The sequence below is a fragment of the Limulus polyphemus genome, unplaced genomic scaffold (assembly GCF_000517525.1).
Source record: "Limulus polyphemus unplaced genomic scaffold, Limulus_polyphemus-2.1.2 Scaffold901, whole genome shotgun sequence".
NCBI lineage: Eukaryota > Metazoa > Arthropoda > Merostomata > Xiphosura > Limulidae > Limulus > Limulus polyphemus.
In genome coordinates, this window is record NW_013666511.1 from 62,008 (window position 1) to 72,823 (window position 10,816).

Below are 10,816 nucleotides of genomic sequence, written 5' to 3' on the forward strand. Positions count from 1 at the left end.
ATTGGTTTAATATGAGTGAAATGTCAGTTAATCAGTAAAATCACTGTGTGGATGGCCGATTTGTATGTCGATGAAGACATTAAAGAAGTTAGAATATGCAAAACGTCATGAAGACATTAATTCAATGGTTTTACAAAAAAAAGGTTTCACGTCGATGGTTTTTTTTTATTTGTTAAGTCTGTTATTTCAAAGGAGTTCTGTAATAAAAAGTTGTCTTTCACAATGTTAGAAGCAATTTTGATAACATTAATAGTACTGTGTCTGGATGTATTATTCTTGGATGAAAGTTATCTAATGGTAAAATTTGTCTGAGTTACATCAATGTATTTTTGATATTTGTGAAGATAAATAGTTCGTGTGAAATGTACAGGAAGGAGACGTTCACCTTTACGAGAATTATTATTAAGCTGTAGGTCATTTCTTCAATAAAACGTGTAGTATCTTTGATATTTGTTAGTTTTATTGTAATGCATAAAGCTGTACAATGGGACATTTGTTTTGATACCACAAGTATCAAAAATCTATTTTTAGCATTATAAGCTCTCAGACCTGTCTCTGAGGAGCATCTTCGGTGTAGTGATCAAAATAAGTTGGCAAACAACGATTTATATGCAAAATGAGGCCATATATTTATGCTGGAACATACTACACTTTTCGACAGAACATTGGTCTATCTGCTTCAGGTAAGTAGTACACGGTGTATATGTAAATAATACCTAGCTCTATATTAGTTGTCCAGTATCCAGGCTGAAATGACCAGTTTACTAATTGATGTCACTTAGGACAACGACATTCAATCATACAGGGGAACCTGAAGTCAGGTACATGCAACACAACAGAACTTAGTAGCAAGGTTCAGCTGTTGGCCTTTAACACTTTGGAAAAGTAGCTCCTTTGCAGAATGAGAAGCTGCCATTCATTCCAGACCTTCACTTTGGAAAAATGTAAAATGTCGCAAGAACAGGTTAATCATTCACCACATTTTCATTTAAAATATGGTAACATTTTTGAACCTTTTATGGATGATACATTTCACAACTGCAAATAAATTAGCAAAATGTTTCACTCAAGTGTTCGACCAATTAGGTATTTTTGAAAGAAGAAACGTATGTTTAGAAGAAAGTTCATTCACATTCTGCTTTGCTACATGATAGAACTAATGTTCTGTTATATACATTCTGCATGAGAAAATATTAAGTTTTAAAAAATATTCTGATTAAACAAACATTCACCAACACAGAGATGGAAAAAACTATTTTATTTATGTAATTTCTTCATAAAACATACATTCTCCATTTTAATGACTACCATTTGTCAGCAATAACCAAATATTACAAAAATATTGTAATTACTACTTTTTGTGGTTCCTTTACTAGTAGGAAAATTTCAACTTCAGTAAACTTACATTAGTCTGTGTTAAAACATCTCGAAATATACTTGAATACAGCCAGCTTTTAATAACCTTGTCTGAATGATAACAGTAGACTGGTCTAGGCAGCTCTAAAAGCTAACATAAACATACTTTAATGAACACATTTTTGTAGGATCTACTTTGCTTCTTATTTTTGTGATTCTTGTTTTTCTTCACTATTGTTTGGTGTTTGTTCTAGTAAGTTTGAAATAAAATTTCCTTCTGCAATTTGTTCTTCATCTGTCATTTGAATTCCAGGTAGTTTCTGGAGAAAAAATATCAATTTTTTACCTTACGTGATAAATTGGTCAATTTCAGATTACATAGATAGAGGTCTATAGTATCTGCAAAATGCAGGTTCAGGACTGTTAAGCATAAATCAATCAAGAACAGAAAAGGAGAAATAAGCACATAAGTGAACAAATGAACACAATCTTTATTCACAATGCTGTGTGTATGTTGAAATAATGTACTGGCTAGTTTCCAATCTGTATGACTACTGTCTATCTGATAAGTTCAAGGGTAGAAAAACAAGAGCTGAACAGGACCAGAAACAAAAGACAGAATAATGGAAATGCTAAACTTTTATATTCACAATGAAGTCATTAGGTTAAATATCTCAACCAACAGTCTACATACAATTGTAATCCATTCAGTATAAGTTTCTGTATCATCTGTTTGAACAAGCTACCTCCTCAGAAACTTATACAGAAACGTCTATAAAATACCTTGAGAGTTAAAGACAAAGAATACAGTATATAACCTTTACCCGTGTAAAAGGATTAGCACATGTTTATAACCATCAAACATCCAGTTAACATGAAGTAATTAACTAGATGCAGACATTGAATGGAAGTTTAAACAAAAATACCTGAATAAAGGTATATTCTATACTAGTCATGAAGGGTGAGATTAATAGCTGGTTCAGCTACAACAGTTAAAGTTAGAAATAAGCAATATTCAGTTTCTTAAAAAAACATTCATGGCAGGTTTTTTATACACTCAGCTAATCATATAAATAATAATTATCTCACTTTTAGTCTTAACTAAAAGCTTCTCCTAAACAGATATGTATATTTATTATGCACATTAAGTACAACCCACAGGGTACAAAAAATTATCAAGTATAGTAGTCTAGCAAGTCAGGATATAGTTTTGAAACCATACAGTTACCTTTAATATCTTCTCGGGACTTGGAGATATCAAGAAAACAAACATGGAACCAGCAAATACTGCAATTCCCAGATATAAAACAGATTTGAAGCCTCTTGCCAACTGATACATTACTTTTGGATTCTGAAACAATATCTGTAGACAAACCTGAGTGAAAAATTCAAAACAAGAACATTATTATTTGTTCCACTACATTCCATGTAAATTCAAAATTTACTATTAAATTTTCAACCTCTTGCACAGCTTTTTTTTTTCTTTGAGATTATTGGGGATTAAAAATTAAAAGTGCTCTAAATAGCTAATATTAGTTTATTATGAGAATGTATACTAGAGCTAATCAGGCCAAAACTATATATACACACACATATAATTTCACTTAGGCATCACTAAATTTTTTTTGAAAAGAGGTTTAGAGTTTTATTACCTTTCTATAACATTAATTTATCTATTTAAGATTACAGTTCACTAACATATTCTTATAAAGAACAAAATGTATGTATGAGGTTGTGAAGGTGTGAGAATATGTGGTTATTTTTCTATAGTTAAACATTGTTTGGACCTAATACACCAAGTTATATAAATATTTGTATTTAGTATCTACTATTGGAAAAGTGTTAATATTTCAGGTATAAAATATTTCCTGGTTGTAAGAAAAAATACACAATTATAAAATTTTGAATAAAAAGATATTATAAGTCAATGTGATGTGTGTGTGTTTATATATATATATATATATATATATATATATGAATTAGACTTTGAGATAAATCACCTTAAAAACTATGTTTTTTTAAAGTTAGTTATGTCCAACGGTCTAATTTCTGTATTTTATCACCTTTGCTTTTCTACTTTCTTGCTCGCTTTCTTAGTGATTTTATTGCAACAACATTTAAAAATTACCTATTGGCCAGCCCTTCTTATTCTGATATTTATCAAATCTACCCTTAAACTCCCTTAAATTTACTGTATCCACCACATTCAAAGGCAATCCATTCCAAAGGCCAACCACCCTTTAAGAAAAATAAAACTGTCTTCTAAAACTGCATCTAATATCTATAAATAAGAATGTAAAAAAGTAAACTTAATTAGCTATACTCGTTACCAGATTGATTTTTAGTTTCACTCCAAGTAGGAAGTTTGCTCTGATCAGAAGTTAATATTAAGTATAATACATCAAAATGTAAGATAAAAAATATGGTAAAAAGAGAAAATGTTTGTATTTAGCTAAAAAATTAATCTTTTCTAAAGTATTTGTTCTTTCTAGCTTCTGAAATACCGATAGTCTTGGAATATATATTTCCACTTAGTTTTGTAAAAAAAAAACAACTTAGGCTCAAAAAACATTAACTGTGATTGTCTGTTTTGGCAGTTGATCCTTGTTACATAAATTTTCAAAATTTATTTCCTAAAACTAACATATATATAACCAAGTAAAGTAATACCCACAAAACAAGAACAGACTGTTCTACTAAGAGCTACTTTACTAGGTGTATGCAAAATTGTAAAACAAACACTTATAACATTAGAATGCACTGATTGATCAACTGGATATACTCATTACCAGTATAGTTTAATGTAATCCTAATAATATCTTGGAAAGTTCAGGCAGCTTTTTGCTCCAAGTGCCAATATAACCAAATACTAGGAAGATTTTATTTAACCCTCAAATTACTGATTTGTTTTATGTCATTTACTACTAATGGGGTTCACATATTGCATCATCTATATAAATATAACAGTACTGTCTCTTGTCTGTCCATGTAACTACCTTGCAGGGTGTGGATGGATCTTCACCAAAATTGGTGTGGAGGTTCATCAGGTCCATACAGGGGTATATACGAATTTTCAGTTTTGTGGTTTTCAGTATTTATGGGTGTTTTTGCATTTTTTACCATTACCTCACCTATGGATAGTCACTAAATTTGGTATAGAGGTTTATTGGGTCCATGGAGAGATACATGCAAACTTGCAGTTTCATATTTTGTGTTTGGAATTTTTTACAATTACATACAAGGGAAGTATCTTTTCATGTCCTAAGATAACCTTTCTTTAATCATTCATTTACATAACTCCCGTCCAGGAAATGGGTACTTCAGCTAGTTTTGAATAATTTTATGTCTTAAAACACTCAGCTTAAAGAATTAACTGCAATAAATTGGGTGAAATCACTAAGTTTTTACATGAAATACTCAATGCTGTAGATAATGGTATTAATTGCAATATGAACAGTATCTTAGTTTACAATTTTTCTAACTCTGTTATAAGGGATTCTGTAACCAGCAAAATCCTGTACCCACAAATAATATGATGTGTAAATAGTTCACATGGACTCCATCAGTAATCCTAGGGTTAATTTTATTCATTAATGTTTAAAACAATAATGTGTGAACGTAATATGCACGAAAAAGAATATCATTAGACCATGTCAGCTATACATACCTTTTCACGAGACACACAACTAAAATCAATTCTTAGTGAAGCAGAGTTTTTAAACTTATTTAACCATATGGAAATGTATGTAACACTTTATATTTACAAAGAGATTTTCTTTTAACTTTTCTGAAAACTCTCCATAAAATAATTCACCACCACCGTTATTTTACTGCACCACAGCAAAATTACAAATACTTAATCTTCCGTGTTCTACAGCTTCTTGTACATCAAGTATCTGAAACAGGTATTTTTCACTCTCTTTATCAAACAGACAAAATTTAAGTCAGTTTTAAATCCTTTGCTTCTAGTACTTTGGAGTGTATATTGAAACAGAAACCCTAAAACATTATATATATATATATATATATATATATATGTATATGTGTGTGTGTGTGTGTGTGTGTGTGTGTCTGTATATATAAAAACGGAACTTAACTTTTCCTTCTTGTAAGTATAGTAAAGAATAAAAACTCAGTTAAATCATCATAAGCAAGTGAAGCCTATAGAATTTCGTCAAACACAGATTGCTAAATATTATAATTGTTTTCAGATACAATTAATGTTACCTCAAGAGATGATACAAAAATTGTGAAAATTTAAAAGTTTGTCTCTGATATGCTATTCTGATTCTTTCCTTTAGTTTTTTTCTTTGACTGATAATGATACACACATATACAGTATTGTGTTACTGCCTTTTATAAAATTACATTTCCAGCTTACTTTTTTAGAGCCAATGACTATTTTTCTTCAACTTGCATGCATCAGTTTTATCCAAACTACACTGTAAGATGCCCAGTAATAATGTTACATAGAAAAAAAAGGAACGTGACAAAATGTATCAGTACTAACAACTCTAAAGGTAATTGAGCCAGTAATAACATAACATCCAAAAAAACACAATTAAAATTAAGGGAACATTTGGTTCTTCAAGGCTGTCAATACTAACCCTTGAAAAATAGAGAAAAAAATTTACCTTTTATTTTTCAAAAAATCAACAATTTCTTTCTCAGACTCCTGTAAAGCACTGGCATTCGTTACTACCAATAGTACCTTTTTCCACAGGTGAATCACCCTGTTAAAAAAAAAATGAAGCCTAGCCTATCTTTTCAAAATCTTAAACTTGTACCCTACTATTTTATATCTTCAGAATACAGCATAATGAAATCAGAGGTCTTTATCCTAACAATCCCCTGAACTATCATGTAAACTTCAAAAATATTGCTTCTTATACTTTTTCAAGAGGATACAAGTTATTTTAACCTATTCCTTGTAATCAACATGTCTATAACCCTTCAATCCACATCTACATCTAGTAGCCCTCCTACAAACTTTTAAATAAGTCATTATCCTTTCTTAGACAATGAAACCAAACCTGGACATTGTATTTCAATTAAGGCTTAACTAGGGATTTGTACAAAGATAAATTACTTCTTTTTGACATGTAAGCAATATGTCTGTAAATACACTCTAAATTTCTATTAGCTAAATTACCTTCAGAGAAGGAAAACATGTTATGAAGTAAAAAATCAAAATGCAAAATTTTTGTTCTCTTTTTTTTTTGTTTTTGAGTGAATGGATGGAGAAACAGTGGCATTTTTTCCAACTTTTCATTATTAGTAGTACCATTATAATTAGAGTAATTTTCATTTTCTGAATTTACATTATGTTATCAAAATGTTAACATAAGAGGTGATTTTCACTTTAGGGCCAGTTGGGGCAATCCTCACCTTACATAAGTTTAAAAGAATAAAGCATCTACAAAACATTCAAGCAAATAAAATTGGAATTTAAATTTCCAAATATCTAACTTTAAAACATAAGAAAATTAAATAAACAAAATAGTCAATGTTCATTGTGTTTATTTATATATTATAGCTTTAAAAAGTCTTGAGCCCTTGGCCACTGTCACCCTCATTCCAGTAATACCACATAATTTTTAAGCCTAGTTTTAGTTGTGTGATCCATTGCAAACATTTATTCCAACTTTCATACCTTGAATGTATGAGCAAACTGCTGGCATACGCTTCTCCATGTGCGTGTAACTGGATGTCATTTGGGGATTGCTCTACTGTTAAACTACATTATTGCAGTTATTGATGTGCTATTATATACATGTCTTGATTGGTGCCTTTGTATAATTGACTCTTAATACGAATGAATTGAATTTTCTATTACAAATAAACATCAGCTCATTAACATTTTTATTATTGTACTTATGTTTAACTAAACTGTGATTCGTGTAATATTCACAACAAAAAAGTAACTTCAGACAATTTACAGTTTTCACAATGAAAAGATTCAATAAAATAAAAATGTCTTACTTCTGCAAATGGTGAGTTATACTGAAAGTTGATTTAAAATACCCCAACCCCAAAATAATCAAAACTTTTATTGGCCCCCAACAAAACAAAAAGTTAAGGAACCCCACTGGTTAACTTCTGTATAAATTGAATTCTAATCCTAAGAAGTTTGCAAGTAAGATTTCTCAAGTGGCTGTCCAGTAGCAGAAAAGATTAATAAAAGTATATTTACCATATAATTTATTTACTCTTTCAGCCCACAAAGAAAATAATTTCACCATGTTTTCGAGCCAATTAAATATAGAAATTTTTTTAAATTTTCTGCTTCAGTTAAATAATTTTTCGAACTTTTAACGGTGTTATATAGTTCCTATTCATGAACACTGTATTTTATATATAAGCCTTAAAAAAATATAAAAATATTTGTGGACATAAAAGACTAAAAGAATCTTAAGAAAAACCATGCCTCACATATTAATTTTTCAAGCTAAAAAGAATGATGTTGTGATGCTATAATATCACAGTGACCAAACACTCTGCAAGTTTTGCTTTGAATAAACAAAACAGACGCACTTAACAGACAAATGATAATTGTTAATATGATAGAAAGTTTACAATCTTATCAGCACAATGGCTAATCCTTCCTGATTAATAGCTTTTTTGTTTTGGCATGAATTGATAAATATGTCTATGTGCATGTACATTTTCTGGTTATGTTTTCTTTTACAAAGAAACCAAATTAATAAATTTTTGAAATGGTTGGTTACTGTGATCATTTTATCCCCAAAGTCACTATGGTTCTTCCTTAATGCCAAGGGGAGTGACCTCTTAAATTTTATTAAAATCTGCTACTTAGAACTCCAGTTATTGTGCAGAAACCAAATATCAGTTCAAAATGGTTCTTTCCCATCCCCAAGGGAAGTGACCTGTGAAGTTTAATTAAAAAGTAGGAGGAATTATTACTGCAACTACTAAACCTTTAGGTACTCGTACAGTTATATTGTGAATGTTATTACTCCATAATTAATGTCTACAATTCACTACTTTTCATCTTATATCAGTTGATTTTGTACAAGTAATAAAATTACTTCTTTTATAATCTTATATTCATTATCATCAGTAGAATTCTTTTTTTTATAATGTTATCACAGTGCATGTAATACACCTAATGACACATAATACGCAATGTAACAGAACACCATTTGACACATGGCCACCCATAATTTTCAAAACAACAACTATGCATCAAACATCTAAATATACCTTTTTATAAACATATACAAACTGAACAATCATTTAAAAGAAATAATATAAACATATCACACACTGCATTCTCAATTAAGGTATGCTACACATTCACAAATCTTAAAAAAATGCAAAAAAAACACAAGTCTCAATTCATGTTTGCACCTAGAAAATTTTTTTTTTTATAAAAATATAAATACCAGACAGCATATGCCCAAAATAACACATAAATTTTTAAGCTACAGCTAGAAAGACCTTTCCAAAAAAAAATGTTTCACAAACTTGTTTTATGTAGTAACACAATGAGTAATGCTCATGCAAGTTAAAGGATTCATTCAAAAACAATTCTATTTTTAAATTCTATACAAATAAGTTTGTGAAACTCTTTTAAACTTTGGCCAAAACAATGTTAAGATACATTATTATTATTAACACCTGGTGAATGTAAGCTACCTACATAGATCAAAACTAAAACTTAACCCAGTAATGAATATATTATCCTTACTTATACTTATAGTGAATGATGCATCACTTCATCCAATGGGTTTCTTCACTGTTAGCGATAATTTGGGTTGTAAAGCATATTCCCAATGATAAATGTAACAAAAAAAAAAAGATAAATAATTTAGTAAATATACTGTGTACTGCGTCTAACACACACAACTAATCATACTTTAATTTAGTTTAAACTATCCCCTAGGCCTATACACGGGGTCAACTGGAAGTAATAAGATAAGCCCTAAGGATTAGCCGAAATATATGAGTGATATTAAGATATGGGTCATATCAGAATGATACAAAAGAAGTAACAGTAGTGGAAAGCATGACAAAAGGATTAACAGAAACTAACGTAACTAAAACTAATGATGTAATCTTATTATTAAGTTATACGGTTTGCATTAACTAAATACGAAGAGATTTACGTACAAGTAATAAGGGGTTAAAACCAATTGCTGTTGCCATATACTGATATAGTATATACTAATAATAGTTCAACTGGTGTGGCTGACATTGATAAGCCCTACACATGCCGTATTTAGACTTGTGCGACAGCCCAATTCCAGAAACAATTCAATATGTATTTCAAAAAATACTAAAATAAATTCAACAACACTAACAATAACACAAATATAAACTTACGCAGAGAGTTGGCTACGTTTTCGCGACGAAACAAGAGGTACAAAACACTTCAACTTTAATATTATTTTTAAATATTAGTGTCACTATTACAGTATCTGACACGCGATTTTCACATAACAAATAACTTAAAATAACATTGTAAAAAAACTTGCACCAGTATTGCACTAATAGACATTTTCAAAAAACAGCACAAAACCTACACGAAGTGTCCTGTGGGAATAAAATATGGTTATTCGTCAACTGGAAACATGGGCACAATTTCCATTTTATGACAAACGAGATGGCGACGTTTGCAGAAACTATTCTCTAAGTAAAAAAGGGAAGTTGGGTATGACTTATAAGGCAATAAAGAAGTTGGAAACACTGCAGTCTATTTTTATTATAATACAATATCCTCTTGTGGTTTTGGCTACAAGCTCTGAAAATAATGACGCTTATATATTTTTAGTGAGTAATAAAAAGCATATAATTATTCTATACATTATCAGTGTACGATCTTACACGTGGAGTTAACATTTTCAATACTGAAGTAACTAGTGCACATATCCAATGAAGAGCTACGTAACTCGATGATAATGGCACCATGAGTAACCACTAGCAAAACCTAAACATTCCATGCTACCATTAATGCCGTGATGAATTAAAAATGTATTATTTTAAAGTAACATTCACTCGTTTTCAGATCCCAACATTACACTCCCTGTCTCCACTTTCTCTATGCAGTCCATAGTAGTAGTACTGATTCATATAGTGTTGAAAACATTTCTGTGGTATTAATTCTTTGCATCAAGCTGGTTTGGCATGCATAAAGAATTTTTATTAATTTTATATTTGGAGACAATTCCTTTATCAGAGCAGAGGAGGAGAAAGATCACCTACTTCATCATATGTTTAATGCTTTGAAGCTTGCAGATCTTAAATACACAAAGATTCGGCCGATAAGCTGTACAATAAGAATATAAATTATGAGGATAGTGATTCTGAATGACTGCTGAGGCACATTTGTACTTGCCTGATACTGACATGTTTTTAGGTCCATCATAGCATTTTCCAACAAAAATATAATGTCCAGATCAATATTCTTAATTGTTTTTAAAATTAGCTATGTAAGTGC

General features: G+C 30.2%; 1 long non-coding RNA gene across 5 annotated transcripts; it reads right to left on the reverse strand.

The window, feature by feature from the left end:
- Positions 1 to 1,559: 1,559 nt before the first annotated feature.
- On the reverse strand, positions 1,560 to 10,031 carry LOC106461126. Of its 5 annotated transcripts, none has more exons than XR_002610929.1 (5): positions 9,703 to 9,896; positions 9,068 to 9,115; positions 5,991 to 6,089; positions 2,585 to 2,731; positions 1,560 to 1,676 (listed from the first exon to the last, which is right to left on the reverse strand). It is a non-coding gene; the product is annotated as an uncharacterized LOC106461126 (long non-coding RNA). The 5 variants fall into 5 exon arrangements; XR_002610930.1 differs by lacking the exon at positions 9,703 to 9,896 and adding an exon at positions 9,490 to 9,504; XR_002610928.1 differs by lacking the exons at positions 9,068 to 9,115; positions 9,703 to 9,896 and adding an exon at positions 9,903 to 10,031.
- Positions 10,032 to 10,816: the final 785 nt, after the last annotated feature.